At 35.3% G+C, this 21,311-nt stretch overlaps 1 protein-coding gene and 1 long non-coding RNA gene across 3 annotated transcripts in view; both read left to right on the top strand.

Moving 5' to 3' along the window:
* Grip1 (glutamate receptor interacting protein 1) overlaps window positions 1-21,311 on the top strand; it is a 661,025-nt gene that overhangs the window by 61,495 nt on the left and 578,219 nt on the right. The window lies entirely within an intron of this gene.
* The window catches only part of LOC147823735 (uncharacterized), a 135,887-nt gene that overhangs the window by 61,338 nt on the left and 53,238 nt on the right, over window positions 1-21,311 (top strand). The window contains exon 2 of the long non-coding RNA XR_015443416.1: window positions 1-21,311. This exon is cut by the window's left edge and continues 20,397 nt beyond it; it is cut by the window's right edge and continues 53,238 nt beyond it. This is a non-coding gene — a long non-coding RNA (uncharacterized LOC147823735).

The following is a 21,311-nucleotide window of genomic DNA, read 5'->3' as shown; positions in this document are numbered from 1 at the left end:
TAGAAAAAGGGAAGAAGGTATAAGGACTTAAAGGATAAATAAATAAATCTGATGCTAGAAGAAAAGGGAAATGGAGGTAAAGGGGCAAAAATGAATTGAGAAATATTATGTACATGTACCATTTGCCCACAATGAATGTAATCATGCACTGCAAACATGTACTAATAAAAAGAAAAAAGAAAAAACAGAAAAGAAGGGAGAGTTGATATGCACCTTCAAGAAACAGTGGTCTAGATCTAGCTTTGGCTGACCAGATTCTGAGGGCCGACCATAAGGATGCAAATGTGAAGGACTAGATAACTCTGCTGGTCCTGCGTGTTCTTAACTTTCAGTTAAGGTAAGAGGGTAAAGGAAAGGAAGCAAAACTGACTGTAGACAAAAGAAGCTCAGGATATGGAGGAATTTAGTGGTCTCTGAGGTTCCAGAAGCTACATTTTGAGGACCTGGGAGGGTAGGATACATGGCCATAGCTAGAGCAGAGAGCATCTTTTGAGCAAGTAGGAAGATGGTAGTGGTGGGCATCTGTACCATTAATGCTTTCCAGTGAACCACATCTCCCTTTATCATGTGTTGTGTGATTGAATTTTGTCCTTGTCCATGTTTTGTTTTAACCAAGAGAATGTGACAGTGTTAGTCTAAAATGAAAACTACACTGTCTTGCTAGCCTTTAGATGCCATTAAAGATGTCTGGCTGCCCTACTGGAGAAATTAGTTGGTGAGACCATAGAAAAGCCATGTAGAGCGGGAGCGAGGAAGCTCACTTCTCTTAGCTGAGCCCAGTCCTCAGCCTGCTTGCCAGCTGAACATAGCTACCAAGCAACCACCAGAAGAGAAGAAGAGCTCAGCTAAGCTTAGCCCACATTTTAAAAGACAGAGAGGTAGGGAGGGATGGAGGGAGGGAGGGAGGAAAGGAAGGAGAGAGAGTGTTTTGGGATAGTTACCAATAGTAGATAACTGAAGTGATATTTTAGTAGAGAGGTCTGCATTTAGGAGATAACCAAGAAAGCAGAGGATGTAAAGCATCCTGTAGGAATTGATTTCAATGTTCCACCAGACAGTGGTGGTGAATTTATGGCATGCATGTTGTTTTTCTTTTAAGACAAAATATGTTAAAGTATGAGTTATTTTTTTCTAAAAACTTTTTAAAACTTGGTATTCAGTTTTAATTGCAGTGTTGGCACTTTGCCATAAATAAGTGGGTTTTGGGTTGCGGTTTGGGCCCTCAGTCTCTAAAAGGTTCACCATCACTGTCCGAGAAGAAAGTAGGTCCTAGGGCATAACACAGTTCAGCCGTGGTCAGGATGGAGGGCTCAGGAATTGGAATTTGAGACTCTACATTCCCCATCTTTGCACCCAGATCTTGACAGCTCTGGGGTTAGTTATGATGAGGAGGTAAACAAACACTCCCAGCCTATTCTTCTTGCTAATCATCTTTAGACCTTTCTTATATGTGGTTTTGAAACTCCTTAACATTTTTGTCACCTTCCCCAGGTATATTCCAGCTTGTCAATGACCTTAAATGTGGCATCCAGAACTGAACTCATAAATTCCTGGTATGGTTGTAGCTGTACATAATAGAAAAAGAAATAGAAATATTTCTTGCTCTAGGCATTATTCTTTTAAAATGTAATTTCAGGTGGCTTTAGCTTTTTGGTGAAGCTGTAATACTGTTGACCCATACTTTGCTTGAAGGCAACTAAAATACCCATGTGTTTTTCTTATTTTAAAACACAAAATGCTATTAGGTCAAATATTGTACTTGTATGGTCAATTTTTTGAACCTAGAAATGAAGAATTAAATTGAATTTGCTATGTTTTGGCTCATTCATCTAATCTATTGTTGCTTTTTTGAAACTTTTTCTTGTTATCTATCTGCTCAGCTTTGTATTATTCATAAATTTGATAAAAATGTATTCTTTCATCTTCATCAGAATCACTGATTTAAGAACAAAGTACAGAAAAAGAGGGCTTGGAGTCAGTCTTGTGGCATACCCGTGGAAACCCTGTTTAGGTTGACACTAAATCATTAAAAAATATCCTCTGGATAGTAGTTCCCTGCTTAGAAATACAGTTCTTGCATTGATTGCACCTCTGTCTTTAGTAAAAGCTTGATTTGGAGATATGACCTGAAAATCAGAAGAGAAATAACCAGGACTTCATAGAAACTGTTGAAATGCTGCTCCATGTGATGGGTCCTGACATTTGTTCCTTTGCTAGAGTTTCTGCAGTGTGGACTCAAAAGACAGCCTGTTTTCAAAGTTGGTAGTGTTCGATTTCCTCTGATCATGTATTTGCCCTTTCCATAGACATTCTTTCAAAATTCTTCCCTGAATAGCCTTCCCTGAGTCCTCCAGTCACTCCTGGATAAGATGTTCAGGAGCAATGAAGGACTTGTCCTAAAATTGATCAATTGATCCATGTCTGTCTTTGAATCCACAAACAAGAATCATTTTAGAGTCAACTAGAAATCAGCCTGGATCACAGGTATTAATACATTTAAAAAGCCATATTATATAAAATCATTGTGAGAAGGATAGTGGTTAAGAATGTGCTCTTTGTAGAACAAATTCCATTACTAAATGACAGTGGATAGTTCTGTCTTTTAGCATTTTTGTCTTCTAACAACACTAATTACACAGCTTTTAGATGAGCTGAACGCATGCCCTCCTGTCAAAGTTAATTGAAAGATAAGCATCTTCCTCCATGTCACTAGCAAAGCAGGTGAAACTTGTAGCTAATTATTCAAAAAAAGAAAATGAAATAATTCACTCTGTCAAAGTCTTCAGCAATTAGATAAACAATATCAAATAAATTACATTTTGTGCTTGATTCCTAAAGGCAACAATTCCTAGCTAATTTAATCTGGAACTATAAGAAGATACAGTGTTTTAAAAATAAAAAATCATAATGAAAGTCACCAGCTGGTCTTGTTTCTGCTCTTAAAATATTTCAGACCAAAGTCTCGTCTTATAACTACTGTGCCCAACTTCTGTTTTATCAGCTTTAATTTAATGTGCCTTTTTATTGTACATTAAATCAAATTCCTTTTTGAGATTAAGCGGAATGTAAATAATGATGTATCGGGTGGCCTTCTGTTAAAATGAATTCATAGCCTTGTTGGAAGTTAAGGTTAATCTTTATGTGCAATATGCGGAATGGACATGTGTATCCAAACTATGGTGTTGTTTACCCCTCAAAGAGTTAGTTATTTCTGCAGATGTCCTTACTGGTTTTTATTTCGTTTTTCTGTATATAGGGCAATTTTTTAAATCCTTCTATACCCTACCACACATAGGAAGCAATGAAGTTGTCAGCATTTAGATTGACAGTAACTTTTCAATGAGTATAGAAGAATTTGATGATATTCAGTCATTTGTCAAAAGAAAAGTTTAAATACATGCATATTACCCTATGTCATAGAAGCCTTTATTATGATTGATTCCTTCGAAGCACTGTACTATGCAGATGTTTTATTCATGAGTTATTTCTGCAGAAGCTCTATGGGTTCCTATTTCATTTTCCTCAGCTGAATATGCTATGATTTGGATTTTTGTTCAATTTATCCTTATATAGGCAATATTATTTCTGAGATGTTGATGCATGCTGTAGGCCTTGAACACAGCTGTTTGTAAAATTTAATGACTGTTGATGGCAGTTATATTCTCATAAGTTGATAGTATAGATATCAAAAGCATTAATTGTGCAAGAAAAGTATTTGACATACATGTCAAGACTTCTGTCACATCATGACCCTAATTTTTCTGTGATAGTAGGGTTGTTGGTGTGGATGACATTGAAAATAAATGACATCTGACTGGTTAATTGTAAAAAAAGGAACAAGAGATTTGGAGTGAACTCATCCAATAAACTTTTAAGCAGTCTATGTTTATTAAAATAATTACATGTGAAAGTGTGGAGACCTACATCATATTACATTTATTTTATTTGCCTCACTGGTCTTTTTTTTTGAGGGGAGAGTAACTCTCTGCATTGGTTTCTGCCTATATAAGAAATGTGATAAATTATTAAAAATTATGGGTGACAATTTAAAATTTCAAGAATTAAAATAATGAATTACTAAAAATTGTAGGTTTTTTCTATGGGTAACATATTTTGGACATGAATTTTCTTTTCTTTCTTTTTTTGAGACAGGGTCTCACTATGTTAATCAGGTTGGTCTTGAACTCACTATGTCGGCCAGGCTGACCTTAAACTCAGGAATCCTCCTGGTTCAACCTCTTGAATGCTGAGATTACAGGTGTATGTCACCACTTCTGGCTTGGATATGAGTTTTTTGAATAAATACTGAGTCAATTCTTTTTCTCCCACTATTATAATGTTGTTACACTGAAGTTTGGTAGAAATTTTATTTAACATTGGTATAGAGCATCTTTTTTAACTTCTTCTTTGTATGTACATTTGAAAACAGGATGAACATCGTAATGATCTAGTTCATAATTGAAGACTTCTTTTTATCCCTACCTTTCTTTGCACACCATCACTACTGTGTCTCCTACAAGTTTTATTTCCTATTCTAGATATTCAGTGGCCACTGAAAACTGAAAGTGAGCAGAGGTTGATCTAACTTGATTTTGGGTCTGAATTCACAAGAACAAAAGGAAACAACACACGTGCATGTACTTGCTATACGAACCAACACAGCTGATTGTCTTTATGAAGTTTCACATGGTAAATGAAAAAATAGCATGTGCACACACACATACATACACTTTTTTGTTGCTTATCTCTTCCAAGATGTACTAGATGTCCTCTTGGATGAAGGTTGCTAATGTGGCTCTTTTGTTATGTGTGCCTACCTGACTGGACATATGCAGCTGTGGGAAAGTGATTTTTGCCTTGCCTTTGATGCTTGTATTTTTTTCTGACCTTCTTTTGGATGCCTGTTTCTAGTTTTTTGTTTTTTGTTTGGTACCAGGGTTCAAACTCAGGACCTTGCATTTGCAAGGCAGGCACCGGAACCACTGAGCTAAATCCCCAGCCCTGTTTCTAGTTCTTTATCTATATTTACCCTTATTGGGTTAGGCCTTTAGAAGAACTGGTATTGTTTTTCCCATTAAAATGTATTAAAAGTGATTATGCTACCTAATCCTCCCTGTGGAAAAGTTAAGATTTTACATATATATATAATATTATATATATTGTAATATATGTGTGTATATTATGCAATATATATATGTATATATATAATACTATAAATATAACCTAAAAGTCATAGGAGGTAGATGTTTAAGAGCCATCCCTTAAGACTGGGGATTTAGCTCAGTGGCGCCACCCTTGCCTCGAAATTGCAAGGTCCCGAGTTTGATCCCAGGTTACCCCCCCCCCCCCCAAAAGCAAAAAAAGATAGCCATCCCTTAACAGGCAGATATATGCCTAGGTCCTTTATCTGTATTTGATCAGGGACAGTCTTATGAAATGTGACCTAAGTCACTAGTCCTTTTTATTGGTGTAGTTGTTAACTGTGCTTCCGACTCTTCCTTGCTGTGTGTAAATGCTGATCTCTCATTTACTAGTGTATAACTATGGGCAAGTTACAAGATATTTTCCTGTGGCAGTTTACTTATCTGGGTTTAGGAACTCTCAGAAAGGTTATGGGGAGTATGTTCATCTGTGAGTAAGATGCTTAGAGCAGTGCCTGGCACACACTGGACTCTCTGTAGGTGATAAGTGTTATCACACAGCAGTGGCAATGGATGGGATTCCATGGACTGCTCGTGTTTGAATTTTGGCTCTGTAACTTCTGTTCCAGGGATCTTGACTTCATTTTTCCTTCCTGCAAAATTTTGTGCTGGATAGTCCCTTCCTCATAAGATTTCTAGTAAGATATAAAGAAATCCTAGAAGTTAAGTGCCAAACACAGTGCCTGAGCAAAGGTAAGCACTCAATAAATGTTTGCTAATATTTCCAACTGTAGTGAATTTTTGGTAATTTCCTTACTGTGTTTATATTGTAAAACTTTTTTAGTGGCATCTTTTTTGAGTTGTCAACATCGTGTGTATGCTGGTTGGAATATGTTATTACCAAACTATTCTCTTTCTAGGCTCCAAATCTAGATTAGATATGAAATAAAGGATGAAAAATCTGTTTTTGAAATATTTGAGTATGTTTTCCAAAGTCTGTGCATTGTATGAAGGTGAGAGCAGCAAGATGTTATATAAACTATCTGTGTGGTCTAATAAGTACTTCCCACCTCTTGTGATAAGCCTGCTTTGCCGAAATCTTTATAAAAGAGTAAAAATTCTTAACTTCTTATTTCCTGTCCAAAGTGATAAAAAAAGTTCATGTTTTGTTTTATTTTAAAGTTGATGCAACCAAGCCAATTTATGGTCTTTAAAATATACTATCCTGGCTTGACTTGAAGATTGTTTTTCCTTATTGCTTTTTTATAATAAATTAAATTCCTTTTTCTTTCTGGTATGCACACATTTCAAATATTTGTCCATGACTGTGCCTTATCTTAGATAAAACATGATTAAGTCCTATACTTCATATTCATTCAGTTTTCTGAAAAATTAATTCCATTTCCAAATTTATAATCTTTCATTCTTTCTCCTAAATCTAAAACAAAGTATTTGTGGTAGATTTTGCTGTCATATGGTGGTAACATTTAACTCATAATTTTTCATTTGGTGTCCCCAAACAGGATATTTTGTCTTCATTTTTCCTTTCATTTCATTCAAGCAGATTGGCATGAATGGATTGCATTTCAACATTGTTTTATCACAATGGAACTTTATCCCATTTATGAAATTCCTTCTAAACTAGATCCTCAATAAGTCTGAGAGGCATGGGTCTATCCACTGAATAATTTCTTAATTGAGTCTAATGTGCTTTGTCAGCTAGGTGATTTTCCAAATTAAGACTCTTGAGTCTTTCAGCTACCAAGTGCTAAGGGAGACTTTTACAACTAGGGCCTGTTTAGTAAGACTATACTATCTATAATGTACTATGTAATTGAAAAATAGAAAGTAGGGAGCTGGTGCATCTCAGCCAGTTAAGACATTTCACATATAGTACTGTACTCTCATCTTGCAGTAGATTGAATAATGGCCACAGAGAGATCAAGTCCTAACTCCTTTTGTTGGTAAATGTTACCCTACTTGGATAAAGGGTCATTGGGTCATGGAAATATAATAAAATTAAGAATCTTGAGGCAGTTATCCTGGATTAGTTAGTGAATTGTAAGTGCCATCACAAATGTTCTTATAAGACCGAGTCAGAGAGTGATCATGCACAGAGGAGAAGATGAAGTGAAGATAGAGACAGATTGGAGTGATGCAGCCAAAAGCCCAGCAGTGTTAGGGCAGCCATTAGGAGCGGGAAGAGTCAAGGAAGGGTTCTCTCCTCGGACACCTGAAGAGCTTGTGGCCCTTTTTCATTTCAGGCTTATAGCTTCCAAACCTGTGATAGAAAATATTTCTGTTGTTTTAAACCACCGTATTTGTGGCAGTTTGTTGTTGTAACTTCATGGAATGAATACATTTCTTTTTTCCTCCTCTCTTGATGTTTTCACCTAAAATAGGAGAAAGAGAGTGGAATGTTAGTTGCTGTCATTTTTGAGGTGACAATGTTTATCATAGAATTAACAGTGTTGAATTACTTAATCAGGAAGTTAACTGGATATCACTAATATGCACAACAACATGTAATATAAATTTAACATATTTACCCTTCTTTAGCATTACTTTGACACTTAGAATGTGAAACTTTAAGCAAATTATTATGTTGGTGTTGAGGCACAAAGAGGTGGTTGGAAGTGGAGGAAAAAAGAGTGAGATGATATAGAAAGTTCTGAAAGGTGGTGTTTACATTAGACTTTTAATTTTCTTTAAGTTTAGGATTTTAGTACTTAGGAGGAAAGAAGGTGCCCATTTCCAGACCAATGCTGCGATTTCTCATAATACCTACTATACATAGGGACCTGACACTGGTGTTACTCAGCCAGGGAGAACAAAAAGGGAACATCAAGGAATGACCAAGGAGCTGAGGGGAACAGCAGAGCCATGACAGGTGATTGACTCCATTCACCAGATCCCCTTCTCTTAATGCAAAAAGCATCTGGTACTCTGATTTAACCCTGATGAAATACTAAAAGCATAGGAAAGGACAGGAAGGAAGGAAAAATAAAGTAATAAAGTAGAGGAAATAAGAAAACCATGCTTCTGGTACAGTTCTATAGGATGTGGCTGGATTCCCTTGAAAATGATGGCATAATTATTGAGAAACAAGAGAAGAAAATAGATACTCATACCATGTCCTGAATCATGAACTTAATAAATTCTGTGTACATGTTATAATGAAAAAATAATTGGTTTTGTTTCTTTAAACAGGTTGGAGAGTTTTAATTTATTTTGTTATATGAATTCCCTATGGAAAGGGCCAGAATCACCCCTGATTTAGCACAGTAAATAACAGAATCTTTATGAGTGGGTGAGGCAGTTGTCAAATGAATGTGAGGTGATGTACTACACCAGTGTCCTATGTTGTAATGTGTTCTGATACTGATGTGCAGTGTTTACCATTTCTTCTATTGGTACAGTTTGTTGCAGTGTCTCATTTATATCCTTTAATATGTAGGTCAGTGAATTTCAACATGAAAATTTGCTGATTTAAATGCTTTGCTTTAGGTTGGCTTCAATTTTTAACAGATTGTACAACTCACAAACACTGTGTTTGCAAAAATTGTTGTGTTATAATTCTTTTCAATAAAGAGAATTGGCTGCATTCATCAGCGCTTTTATAACAGTGAAAGTACTACATTTGTTCCTATTGAGTTTGAATCTAATACTGTTCATTTAATATGCAATATTTCCAGGGCTCTCAGCCTCACATTTTTCTCTTGATTTATAACTTGGTACATATTTTCCTCAGGAATTTTTCCTCATCTCATGTGTAAAACACTGTATGTTGTGTTAGATTTGGCTTTATGTTATATCTGGATGAACCTACCCATCTGTTCAGGTGGGACAATGTGTAACGGACTGGTAGGATAGTGGGAGGTTGAGACCCTTTAGGTATGATGTGCCTGATTGACTCATGAACCTCTGCAGATGGAAAGGAGGAATCAGGCTGGTTGATTGTGGGTGCTTGAGCAAAATAAAGGGTTTGTATGAGAGAGTCACACCCTTCAAGCTGTCTGTATGTGCAGTGGTGTGCAGGTGAGATAACAGCCAGTGTGGGGCATTTAAGGATCTGGAGTGTCCATCTTGGTGGCAGCTACTGTTCAGCTCCAGCTTCTAATAATCCTTTAGGAATGCAGGCGCAGACTGGCCAGGTCCTGTGTTTTCAAGAGAAACCACAGAGAAAGGTTTTAGGTAATATCCTGATTATTAAGTTTGAGTAGTTGACTGAAAATAATTTTAAAACCATGGAAAATTATATTATGTGGGCTAAAACATGCATAAACTGGGTCTTTCAGCTTGTGACTTCTGGTCTACACTGGTTAAACACACTGATCAGTGTTCGCCAAACTTAGGGCCTCACAGAGGATATTCATCGCTCCCCATCTGTTACTTCCCTCTTCTCAGTGACTGCTCATGTATCTTGTTGCTCCCCTCCCCCACCTCCTTTCACTCCTGTGGTAGAGAATTTATCTAGCTCACAAGCTCTCAGTATAATTTATGTGGGGAAATACTGGTGGGGATTTGGCTCTTTTAAGACAGAGAGCTGAACTGGGCAAAATCTGAAGAAACAATCAGAACATATTTCAAGAAGGTCCGGGAGGAACAGAGCTAGGACACAAGCAAGCAGAGCAAGAAAGAAGCGGTTGGCTTAGCTAGGAAGCATTTTACAAAAGCACTCTGACATCAGTGTTCAATGGTGATGGTTCCAGAAATATGAGAAGTCTGATTTCTATAACTTAGAGTTGCCAGATAAAATAAGAATGCTTAGTTTAATTTAAACTTCAGATAAATAATGAATAATGTTTTAGTATAAGAATGTCCTACGCAGTGTTGCATGGCATTCTTATACTAAAATATGCATTATTGATCTAAAATTCAAACTGAAACACACATATTATATTTGTTAATCTGGCAACCCTATACCAAGAGCCTGGGCAAAAATCAGAATTTAAGACTGAATATCCCAAATCTATGAGCCAGACTACAGAGAGGAATTGAATTCTTTCAACAGTTTGGACTGATGAGGAAGTATCCTCATGAGCTAGCTGAACTCCAAAATGCTCTGTATGAGATCTGCTGCAGGTAAGGAGGTAGACAGACTAAGCTAAATGTGTGCAGAGCCAACATGGAAGTCTGCAGGCAAACACAGTTCAGGGATTTGTCCATAACTGACTGCAGCCTCTCCAAAGGGTTGGACAAAGATGTTTAAGAATGTTTAAGGATGTTTTGGAAGCAGACAGAAATTATTGGTTAGATATATAGGCAGGCACAAAATAATACAATGAGATTAGATACTAGTAGTGGCTAGGATTATTCTTATTTTGGGAGGTAGGAAAGAGTTGAAGATTTAAAGAAATATGGCTGATTCCTACACATTATATGTTCCATAGAAGCGTGATTCCTTTATTTTGTATGACACTGTCCTAGACATTAAATAATTTAATATATCTGGAATTCTTATTGCCTTCTATATTTACTTTTTTGCCTTCTAATTTATTTTAAAAATACCACGATAGTCTGAAGAGAAAAAACAGATGTATAAGACAGTTATCTTCCTTAGGAGGTCCAAGCCTAATTCAAAGTGACAATAAACATGGGAAAAATAAAGAGTAATACATGATATAAATATGTGCTGACCATGGCTTGTTACGCTGTACGTTGTAGCAAAGGTTTGGAAATCAAGACATCTTTGAGTGCCTGAATCTGGTAAAACTTAATGGGAAGAGGAGGAAAAGCTGTATGCTTTGACAGGAGATCAACATGAGTGAAGCTATGAGTACAGGAAAGTCAAAGAAACAGGAGTAGGTATCCAGGTACGAGCATCTCTTATGACCAAAGAGCAACAAGTGTTGTGAACAGATGGATCCATGATATATAATTATTTTTCTTTCTTTTTTTTTTTCCTCCATTTTTTTTTTTTTTTTGCTTAAATTCTTTTTTGGGTACATTTTAGGAATACAGTACATTTACGTTTATCATTGGGTGCTTGTACCTGTACATGATGTATCTTGGTTCTTATTTTTTCCCCATTACCTGTGCGCCCTTCCCCCTTCCACCCTTCCCTATTTACATAGACTTTGTTTCCATGTTTTTCTTTTCTCATAATTTTTCCTTTCCCTTCTTTCCTTTCCCCTTCCCCTCCCACTTCTCCTACCCCCTTTCTTCCTATTTCAAATTATCATTTATTGGTTTTAATCCTTACTTACACTTTCAGTTTCTCACACTAGAGAAACTATTCGGTATTTACACTTGTGTGTCCTATTTATTTCACTTAAGAGTATTGCCTCAATGTGCATCCATTTAGCTATAAATGTCTCCAGTTTCTCCTTCTTTATGGCTGAGTAGTACTCCATTTTATAAAGAAACCACATCTTGTTTATCCAGTTTCCAGTTGATGGGCAGTTGGGCTGTTTCCAAGCTTTAGCTATTACAAACTGTGCTGCTGTAAACATGGGTGCACATATATCACTATGGTGCAATTCTTGTAATTCTTTTGGGAAGATACCCAGCAGGGGAATACCTGGGTCACATGAGACTTCCAGTCCCAGTTCTCTGAGGTATCTCCATACTGATTTCCACAGTGGTTGCACCAGTCTGCACTCCCACCAACAATGGACAAGGATTCCTTTCTCCCCACACCCCCGCCAGCATTTGTTATTGGTTGATTTCTTGATAGCAGCCATTCTTTCTGGGGTGAGGTGAAATCTCAGTGTTATTTTCATCTGCATCTCTGGAATGACCAATGATGTAAGTAGATTAAAGATCTAAATATCAAAACAGAAACACTAAACTTGCTGGAAGATAAGTTAGGTAGAACTCTTGAAGACATTGGCATAGGAAAAGACTTTATGAACAAAACCTCAGTAGCACGGGAACTAGCACAAAGAATCAACAACTGTGATCTCATCTTATTAAAAAGCTTCTGTACTGCAAGAGAAACCACCAACAGAGCTAAGAGACAACCTACAATGTGGGAAAAAAATTTTAGCAGCTGTACCTCAGACAAAGGACTACTATCTAAAATATATAAAGAACTGAACAAAATCAGACTCCCCAAATTCAAAGACCCAATTCAAAAATGGGCATCTGAAATGAACAGACATTTCTCAAAGAAGTAAAAGCAGCAAATAAATATATGAAAAAATGTTCAATGTAATTAGTTTTCAGTTCTCTATTCCTCTTTTGTTGTTATTTTTATGATGAATCTTTTGCATTTTTTCCCTGATAGCATTCTCTTTTTGTTTCCATATGTGTGCTAAGTATTTATTTTGTACTATTCTCTTACTTACTGGTGGTCAGTGCCCTTTGCCATTATCTTTATGACTTTTATTTAGTTTCAATGTTTACTTTATTAATCTCATTTTTGACTTATAATTTTCTTTGCTTGATGATTTGGTCAAAATCTTCATTTAATAAACAAACAAAAAGTATATTTGAATAACAATTTCATAGAGAGGTAGCAACATAAGATAGTTGAGAGCATGCACTTTGGGGATCATGCTAGCTTTCTCACACACTAGCTGTGCAGCCTTGGTCAGCTCACATAACCTTTCTGGGCTTTAGTTTTCTGGGCTGTAAAATAAATATTAATAGTATGGGGCCAGGGATTTAGCTCAGTGTTGCCGCCACCTACCTTGCAAGCACAAGGTCCCGAGTTTGATCCCCAGTATCAAAAAAAAATTAATAGTATGTTCCTGAAAAATGAAAATTGAATAAGAGAACCATGCTTATATCATGGCATGTTAAATATTGTTGTTTTATTTATATTTGCAGCATTTGAAATGTGGGGTATGAACCAGATAGATGAGGTCTCTGCTTTCTTGGAACCACTTTTTCTTAGTGTTATAAGTGTGTTATGGTATAGATCTAATCCTCACCCCACCCCCATTTCTCATGTGTGTGGAAAGTGATTGGATCATGGGGCACTGTATTCATCAGTGGACTCCTCCATTGATGAGTTTAGTAGTGAAATGTGCTGTTAGGAAATGGGACCTGGTTGCGGATGGGTTCCTGGGGATGTGACCTGGAAGGATGTGTTCTTGACCCCAGCTCCTCCCTTTATTCTCTGCTTCCTGGTTACTAAGGCTTGAGCACCTTTTCCTCCTCCCTGCCTCTCTGCCATCTTCTTTCTATCACTCAACCATGAACCAAAATAAACCTCTCCTCCTTTAAGTTGTGGGATTTGGGTGTTGTGTCCAGTGATGGAAAAGTGACTAAGACAAAGGAAGAAAGCATCTGAATGTAGTAGACTGTAGGGCTCTTTAGTAGGATCTTTGCAGGCCACTTTACCTGGGCAGTCATCAAAGGGTTCCTGGAGGAGGGGACGTTTGAGGTGAGACCTGAATGAAGGAAGAAGAAAAGTGAAATTATAGCTTAAGGGCACTTAGGATCCCAACAGTTTTTAAAAAAAAATTTTTTTTAAACCAGCTATAGAGGAAGGTGGGTTAGAGAGAAGGATGTTAATGCTGCTAGGGAGCAAGAGACTAATGTTGGAAGTCTAGTCTATGAGATGGACCAAGAGCCAGAGTGCAGCTGGAGGGTTAGTCTTTGTTATGAGCTGGAGCTCTACATCGGTAAAGAAGGCAGCAAGGGCCTGGTGCAGGAGGGCTTTTGGCCTTGTCTTATTTTGTCTGTGAAGAATGAGGTAAAGTCTGTGGCTGAGGAACCTGTGATGCTTGAGAGGCCATGATGGGCATGCAGAGAAGCTAGTTTAAAAGTTTGAGTAGAGAAATGAATGTGTGAAATGAACTTGTCAGTATTTTGCAGTGGAATTCTAGACAATTCTTAGTACCCACTTGGGATTTGTGGTGATGAATTTAAAATGAGATTAGTCAGCAGGCATGCATAAATGAGCACTTTTTATCAGAAATATATATATATATTTTATCAGAAATATATATTGGTTGTATATTTCTTGAAATTATACACACATATCCTTTGAATAAAACTTCTAACTTCCATATATAATTATTTGATCAAAAACATTTATTTAAAACTTTACTCCAGCCTGTTTAATAGAGCTTTATGTAATGATAAAAATGTTCTGCATCTGTCTGTCCAACACAGTAACCAGTAGCCATATGTGGCTTCTGCACACTTGGAATATGACTGGTGCCACTGATAAAGCAAAACTTTTATTTTAATTACTCTTCCTTACTTAAATAGCCACATATGACTAGCAGCTGTTTTAGGCAACAGAGTTATAGACATTGCACTGTCTTCTTACAATTATTATTACAGACGAGAATCCAAGCTCAGTTTGTCTTGCTTTAGAAATTTGAAATTTTATAAATGATAGATGTGACTTTTAGATTTCTTTTCTAAATAAGTCTTATTGAACACATGTCAATCATCAATCAAAAGGACACATGTCCTTTTCCAAGTTTTGAATTTGTGTTTCTCCTCTGCATATTGTAAGTTATGGGATGTTAGGAAAATGTCTTACTTTTTCTCAGAATTATTTTTCTCCAAGCGTTGTAATCAGATCAAAATAAAGGATTCATCTCTTCTCCCTAGCCTGCTGGATTCATTTCCTTTGGGTTCTACTTCAAAAACACCTTTTATTTACAGGCAGGACTTCTGATCCGACTTTCAAAATTGTTATTTTCAGGTTTATCTTTTTCCTGTCTTTATTTCTCCTTTTGGGTGCTTTCTCATGTTTGTTCTTCATCCTTATTTTTCTGTGGCATAAAGATTGTTTAATATTACTTCTGCTGCAAATCTAATGTCTTCTGCTGAACTTTTTATTTTACTACTCAGTGTTCTTATTCTGCCTGTTCTCATTTAATAGAAACATTGTATTCTTGAATCTTGGTGGAAGCAGCAAACAGGTATGCTCTGTGTATTATATGCTGTATTGTAAAAGTCCTCAAGGGGAGGAGGTTGTGTTAAGTTCTAGGGAAATGTCCTTTGTCCTGCAGGGTTATTCAGGGGTTTTGTTTTCTAAATTCTTGAACAGAGGCAGAATTCTCTAAGTCCTATGTATTGGAAATTTAGGGATCACTATTTTCTCTGTCTGTGTAGTAGCTGCCAAATGCATCTTTTTGGGTCATTAGTAGGAAGCTGTGTGGTTATTGCCACAACTCTTGGCATGGCAAGTCAGGGCAGGCTCTTCTTTCTTCCTTTTTTTTAATAAGCAGCCACAGGCAGCTCCCTCTGGAAATGTAAAATGATTTTCTCAGGTTTGGAATGTGAAGTTGGCAAGAACCTCTTTCAGTACGTAGAATTTCACTCACATAAGTAAGGGAGAAGTCTACGTAATTCCCAGATACTCTCAGGAGAATGGAAACAGTGGGGTGTAGTTTCTGGTGAAGTCCCAATGTGTCTTCCAGGATGAATCAATCTCTGTCTCCCAGACCCCAGCTTCTCTGGTTCCTCTACGTACCTCTTTTCCCTGGTGGTCAAGGGAAGCATTATTGAGTTTGGTCTGGATTTTTCTATTCACTCATGTACAGAAGGAACTGCTGATGAGATGAAGGTAATGATGATGTAAAAGGGCTGATTCAGGAGGGCCACTCTTGAGACTCCAAAGCTTCAAAAGCCTTTTGTTTTTCTTTTTTTCTTTGTGAGTTGCAGACTCTTGATTCGCATTTTAAACCAATTTTATTGAAATACAATTGACATATTACACAATTCACTCATTTGAAATATACATTTAATAACCTCTAGTATATTGTCCCCATAATCAATTTTAGAATATTTTTTGTTGCTGCAAAAAAGAGAAATCCAACACTCATTAAGTAGTCACTCTCCATTTCTCCTTCGGACTCCCCAGTATCCTTAGCTTTTGGCAATCACTAACTTACCTCTGTCTTTATAGATGTGCCTATGGTGGACATTTTGTATGAATGGAATCATACATTTTGTGACCGAGTTTGTTCACTTAGCATGTTTTCAAGGTTCATATATGTTATTGCATGTATTAATGCATCTACTTTTGTTGCAAAACAATATTCTATTAAATGGATATATTTTATTAATCCCTTCACCAGTTGATGGACCTTTGGGTTGTTTATACCTTAAAAAAAATATGTGTAAGTGCAAGGACCCGAGTTCAATCCCCGGTACCAAAAAAAAAAAAAATGTGTAATGCTGCTGTGCACATTAATGTACAAGTTTTTGTATGGATGTATGTTTTCCTTTCTCTTGGCTGTGTACCTAGGAGTCAAACTTTTGGATCATATGGTAACTCTATGAATAATTTTTGGAAGAACTGCTAGATTGTTTTCTAAAAGAGCTCCACCATTTTATGTTTCTGGCAGCAATATATGAGTTTTCTACCTCCAACATTTGTGATTATCAGTCTTTATTATCCACCATCCCAGTAGATGTGAAAAACCTCATGTTTCCTTGACAGTGAATGATGTTAAGCATCTTTTCCTGTGCTTATTGACCATTTATGAATTTTCTCTGGAAAAAATACCTACTCAGATCACTTGGCCATTTTTTATTTTGATTTGTCTTTTTATTATTGAGTTATGGTAGTTCATTATGTATTCTACACACAAGTCCCTTGTGTATGATTTACAAAATTTCTTTACTCTTTGAGTGGTATTATTTAATGACAGTGTCCTTTGTAAAACAAAAGTTGTCAATTTTGATAGAGTGCATTTTACCTATTTTTTCTTCTGACACTTGTACATTTGGTGTCATATCTGGGAAGGTTTTACATAGTCCAATATCATAATAATACATTGCTATAAATTTTTTCTATGAACTTTATAATTTTAGCTCTTACTTGTAGGTATGATCCATTTTAAATGTGTGTGTGTGTGTGTGTGTAGGGTGACGAAGGGTTTGTCCAGACTTCATTCTTGCATTTTGGACATCCATTTGCTGAAATGACCACTTTTTCTTCATTGAATTTTCTTGACATCCTTATTGAAAATCAAGTCACCATCAATGTAAGGCTTCATATTTGTAAGGCTTCATTTTCTAGTCAATTAATCCATATGTCTCCATGCCAGAACTATACTGACTTGATTATTATATTACACTGACTGTGTTTAGCTTTGAAATAAAATTCTGAGTCCTTCAACTTATTTTTTAAAGATTAACTTGGCTATTTTGGGCTCCTAACATTTTCATGTAAATTTTGAGATCAGCTGATCATTGTCTGCAAACACAGACTGGAATTTTAATAGAAATTGTATTGAATTTATAGATTTTGCATGCACTGCTCTTAACAATACAAGGCCTTGGGATTTATGAGAATGGAATGTCTTATATAGTTTCTCATTTCTGTCGATATTTTGTAGCTTTCAAGTATAAATTTTACACATCATTTACTCAATTTGTTTCTACATAATTTGTTTTTGAAGTTATTGTAAATGGAATTGTACCCTTTTTAATTTTTAGATTGTTTATTGCAAATAAATAAAATTGATTTTGTATATTCATCTTATATCCTTCCACCTTGCTGAGCTCACTCATTTGTTCTAATAGAATTAAAAAAATTCTTAAGATTTTTATGTAAAGGCCTCATTTCATCTTCAAGTAGAGATAGTTTCAGTTTCCTCTTTCAGATATCAGTGCCTTTTATCTCTTTTTACTGCTTAATTGCCCTTTTAGAACCTTCAATGCAAGGATGAATGGAATGGATAAGAGCAAAATCATTGTCTTATTCCTGATTTTGGTGGGAAAGATCTAAGCTTTCACATTATGTATGATGTTAGCTACAAGTTTTTCAAACATGTGCTTTATTTGACTGAGAAATTTTTCCCTTATTTGAATTTTGAGTGTCTTTTTTATATCATAAGAATATATTACTTTTGTCCAATATTTTTTCCACATCTATGGAGATTCTTATGTGTTTTTGCCTTTTATTCTAGTGATGTGGTATATTATACTACTTATTTTCAAATATTAAATGAACCTTTCATTCCTGGGATAAATCCTACCTGGTCATGATATGCAATCTTTTTTTTTTTTTTTTGTACTAGGGATCGAACTCAGGACCTTGTGCTTGCGAGGCAGGCAGTAGAACCACTGAGCTTAATCCCTGGCCTACAATACTTTTTTATATGTTCTTAGAGTCTGTTTTCCAGGGTTTGGTTGAAGATTTTTTTTTTTTTTTTAATTTACAGTCAAATAGATTTTGGTCTGTACTTCTTTTTATATGTTTGGTTTTGGTATCAGGATGATACTGGCTTCATAGGCTGTGTTGTGAAATGTTCCTCTTTTTTTGTTTTTTTAGGAGTTTGTGAGGAATAGGCATTAATTCTTTAAAGAATTGATAAAATTCACCAATGAAACTATTTGGTCCTGGGTCTTTCTTTGTGGGAGGTTTTTAAATTACTAGTTCAATTTTATTATTGATATGTCTACTGAAAGTTTTCTATTTTTTCTTGAGTCAATTGTGATTGTTCTTCTAATAATTTGACTATTTAATCTAAATTATCTAATTTTTCAGGTGCAATTTTTCTAGACACTTTGTATGTCTGTAACATTGGTAATACTTAAATATTTAGTTCTAATTGTAGTGATTTGAGTCTTCTTTTTATTTTCCTTGGTCAATCTATCAAAAGTTTGTTACATTTGATGATATTTTTCAAAGATCCAATTTTTGTTTTGTTGATTTTTAAATTTTAGATTACTTTTCATTTTTAAACTTTTGTTCTAATCTTTTATTATTATTTTTTCTTTTTGCTTAGTATAGGTTTAGTTTCTGCTTCTTTTTCCAGTGTCCTTAACTAGATTAGATATTAACTTGAGCGATTTCTTCCTTTTGATATAGATCCTTCAAGCTATAATCTTCCTTATAAGCACAGCTTTTTGCTGCATTGTATAGACTTTTAATATACTTTATTTTTATTTATTTTATTTATTTCACTGTTTCCTAATTTCCTTCTTGATTTTTACTATAATCCATTTCTTATTTGGAAATGTGTTTTAAAAGTTACCATATATTTGTGAAGTTCTGAAATTTTCTTTTGCTATTGATTTCTAGTTTTGTTCCATTTTGCTTAGAAAATATGTTTATATAATTTCAATTCTTGTAAATATCATTTTAGGCTTGTTTTATGACCTACCATATAGTCTATTCATGTGCACTTGGGAAGAATGTTACTGGGTAAAGAATTGTATAGATGTCTGTTAAGTCAAGTTAGTTTTGTAGCAAATGTTTTAAATATTTGTCAAACAAATTTATCAAGGTGTTTAATCAGGAATTGTTAATATTCTAATATTTCTCAAGGAACCAACTGGCTATTTGATTGTATTTTCTCTGTGAATTGACATGCATCAAAACACACTTAAATTAAAATTAAGAATATATTAAAAAGAAATAAAAACAAAGATTTTTTAAAGAACCTTAAAAATATTGTTCAAGAGTGCAGGCAGTAAGCTTGTGTTGATATGATTGCCAAATGTAACCTATTTATTTATGTTCTGTTATTGAATTGCTTTAAAATCAATAGAATTATTGCTTCTTTGAGAATCTTATGACTCACAGAGATTAGATTCACAGTTTTAGAAGCGATTCACAGATTTTGATGAATATGAATTATGCTTTGTGCGCCTATGCTTCTCCCTGGATATCTCCACTAACTGAATACTGCCCTTCATGTGCACAGGTCTCAAGATTCAGATTGAGTGCAATCTACGTCTATAAAGAAATCATACAATATTCTTGTAAACTTGAACGTGGTTAAAAGTATCTGAGCACTGCTATGAAATTTCAGTCTATTTAAGTCAGTTTTGAGTGGTTGAATGTGTCTGGTTCTGTCAAAGCATTTTCTCTTTCTTGAAACAGCTGAAATTGAGGCCAACAGCTCCCATTAGTGTTGTGAATCTGGAATCCAAATTGGGATGGTCTCTGGCTAATTGCACCCTGGAGACTTCAGGAATCATTCTGTTTGACAAATACCAGTGCTTTCATTGATACAGTTATCATCAATTAAAATATACTTATTAACACTAAATTTATTTGGGGTGGGATAAATTGCTTTTGTACTGTTTTTATATCATTAATAAATATATGATCGGTTTTATTTCAAAACTCTTATCAATAAATCATTTGGTTTTCACAGTATAAATTTGTGAATATTACCCCTTATTGAAAAATTGTTATATTGAAGCTATCTTTATGTTTTCCTGAACTTTTAAAATTTTGCATTAGAGATTGAATACAGGACCTTCTCACTGAGCTACATTTCTGTGTCCACCCAGCTCTTCAACAATTTTTTTTTTTTAATTTTGACATAATGTTTCTCTAAGCTGCCCAGGCTGGATTGGAACTTGTGATCCTCCTGCCTTAGTCTCCCAGAGTACTGGACTACAGGCCTGTGGCACTACACCCAGGTTCCTGTACTCTTTCACGCAAAAATAATTATTTGGAGAAATGAATAAAGTATTTTGATTAATAAGTTCATATTTTACTTTTATCCTCAACATTATAACCACTTGATTTCCTTTCACTCAGCTATAAGGAAGAAGTATTTCATCTGTTCCCTGTCTGCTGTGACAGTACCTTGATCATTAGAGAAGCCACATCTGTTATTCTTAGAACATGATTTTTTTCTATTGCAGATGTTTTGTAGAGTTCATTTTACTTAAGTTAAAAGGTGATTATTCATTAGAATATTTTGTCTTTAAGCAATTATGCCTCCTCCTGGACTGTGGTATGTTTAGATATATTTGTTTGGATAGTGGAGAGAACACATATAATGTTTTTAACCCTAGTTTAGTTACATGACTATGTTATTTTGGGAAAGCTACCCAATTTATCTAAACTTTAGTGAGCACTGTGTGAAGTGGACTTAATGCAGCCTCATCTGGACATCTTTAGCCTTCTTCTTGTTGTTGTGCATCAAATAGACCTCATAACTATAAGGAGCCTAGTATGGTTCTTGGGGCATGGAATATCCAACATGTATTCAGTTCCTTTTTCCTTCCTTTCTTTTCCAATGGCAATTGAACTCCTTAGTATTAGTAGGAAAATACAAATTCTGTTTTTCAAACCTGTTGAAGAGCTGGAATCTAGTCTATTTTTTTTTATAACTTTGACAATCATTCCCCAGATATTCATAGTGAATCTCCACCTGTGTAGGTTTCTAACTTTTCAGAATTTGAGGCAGTATTTTCTTCATCCTTGCTGTGTTCTTGCTTATTAATGAATTTCATTTACTATGTTACTAGTCAAGAATAAAAGTAATATAGAGATTTTGA

This window comes from Heterocephalus glaber, unplaced genomic scaffold, assembly GCF_053883595.1.
Source record: "Heterocephalus glaber isolate CG9 unplaced genomic scaffold, H.glaber_assembly_v1.0 deba00001569, whole genome shotgun sequence".
Lineage (NCBI taxonomy): Eukaryota > Metazoa > Chordata > Mammalia > Rodentia > Bathyergidae > Heterocephalus > Heterocephalus glaber.
Note: the sequence above shows the minus strand (reverse complement) of the source record. Positions and strands in the feature narration are given on the sequence as shown.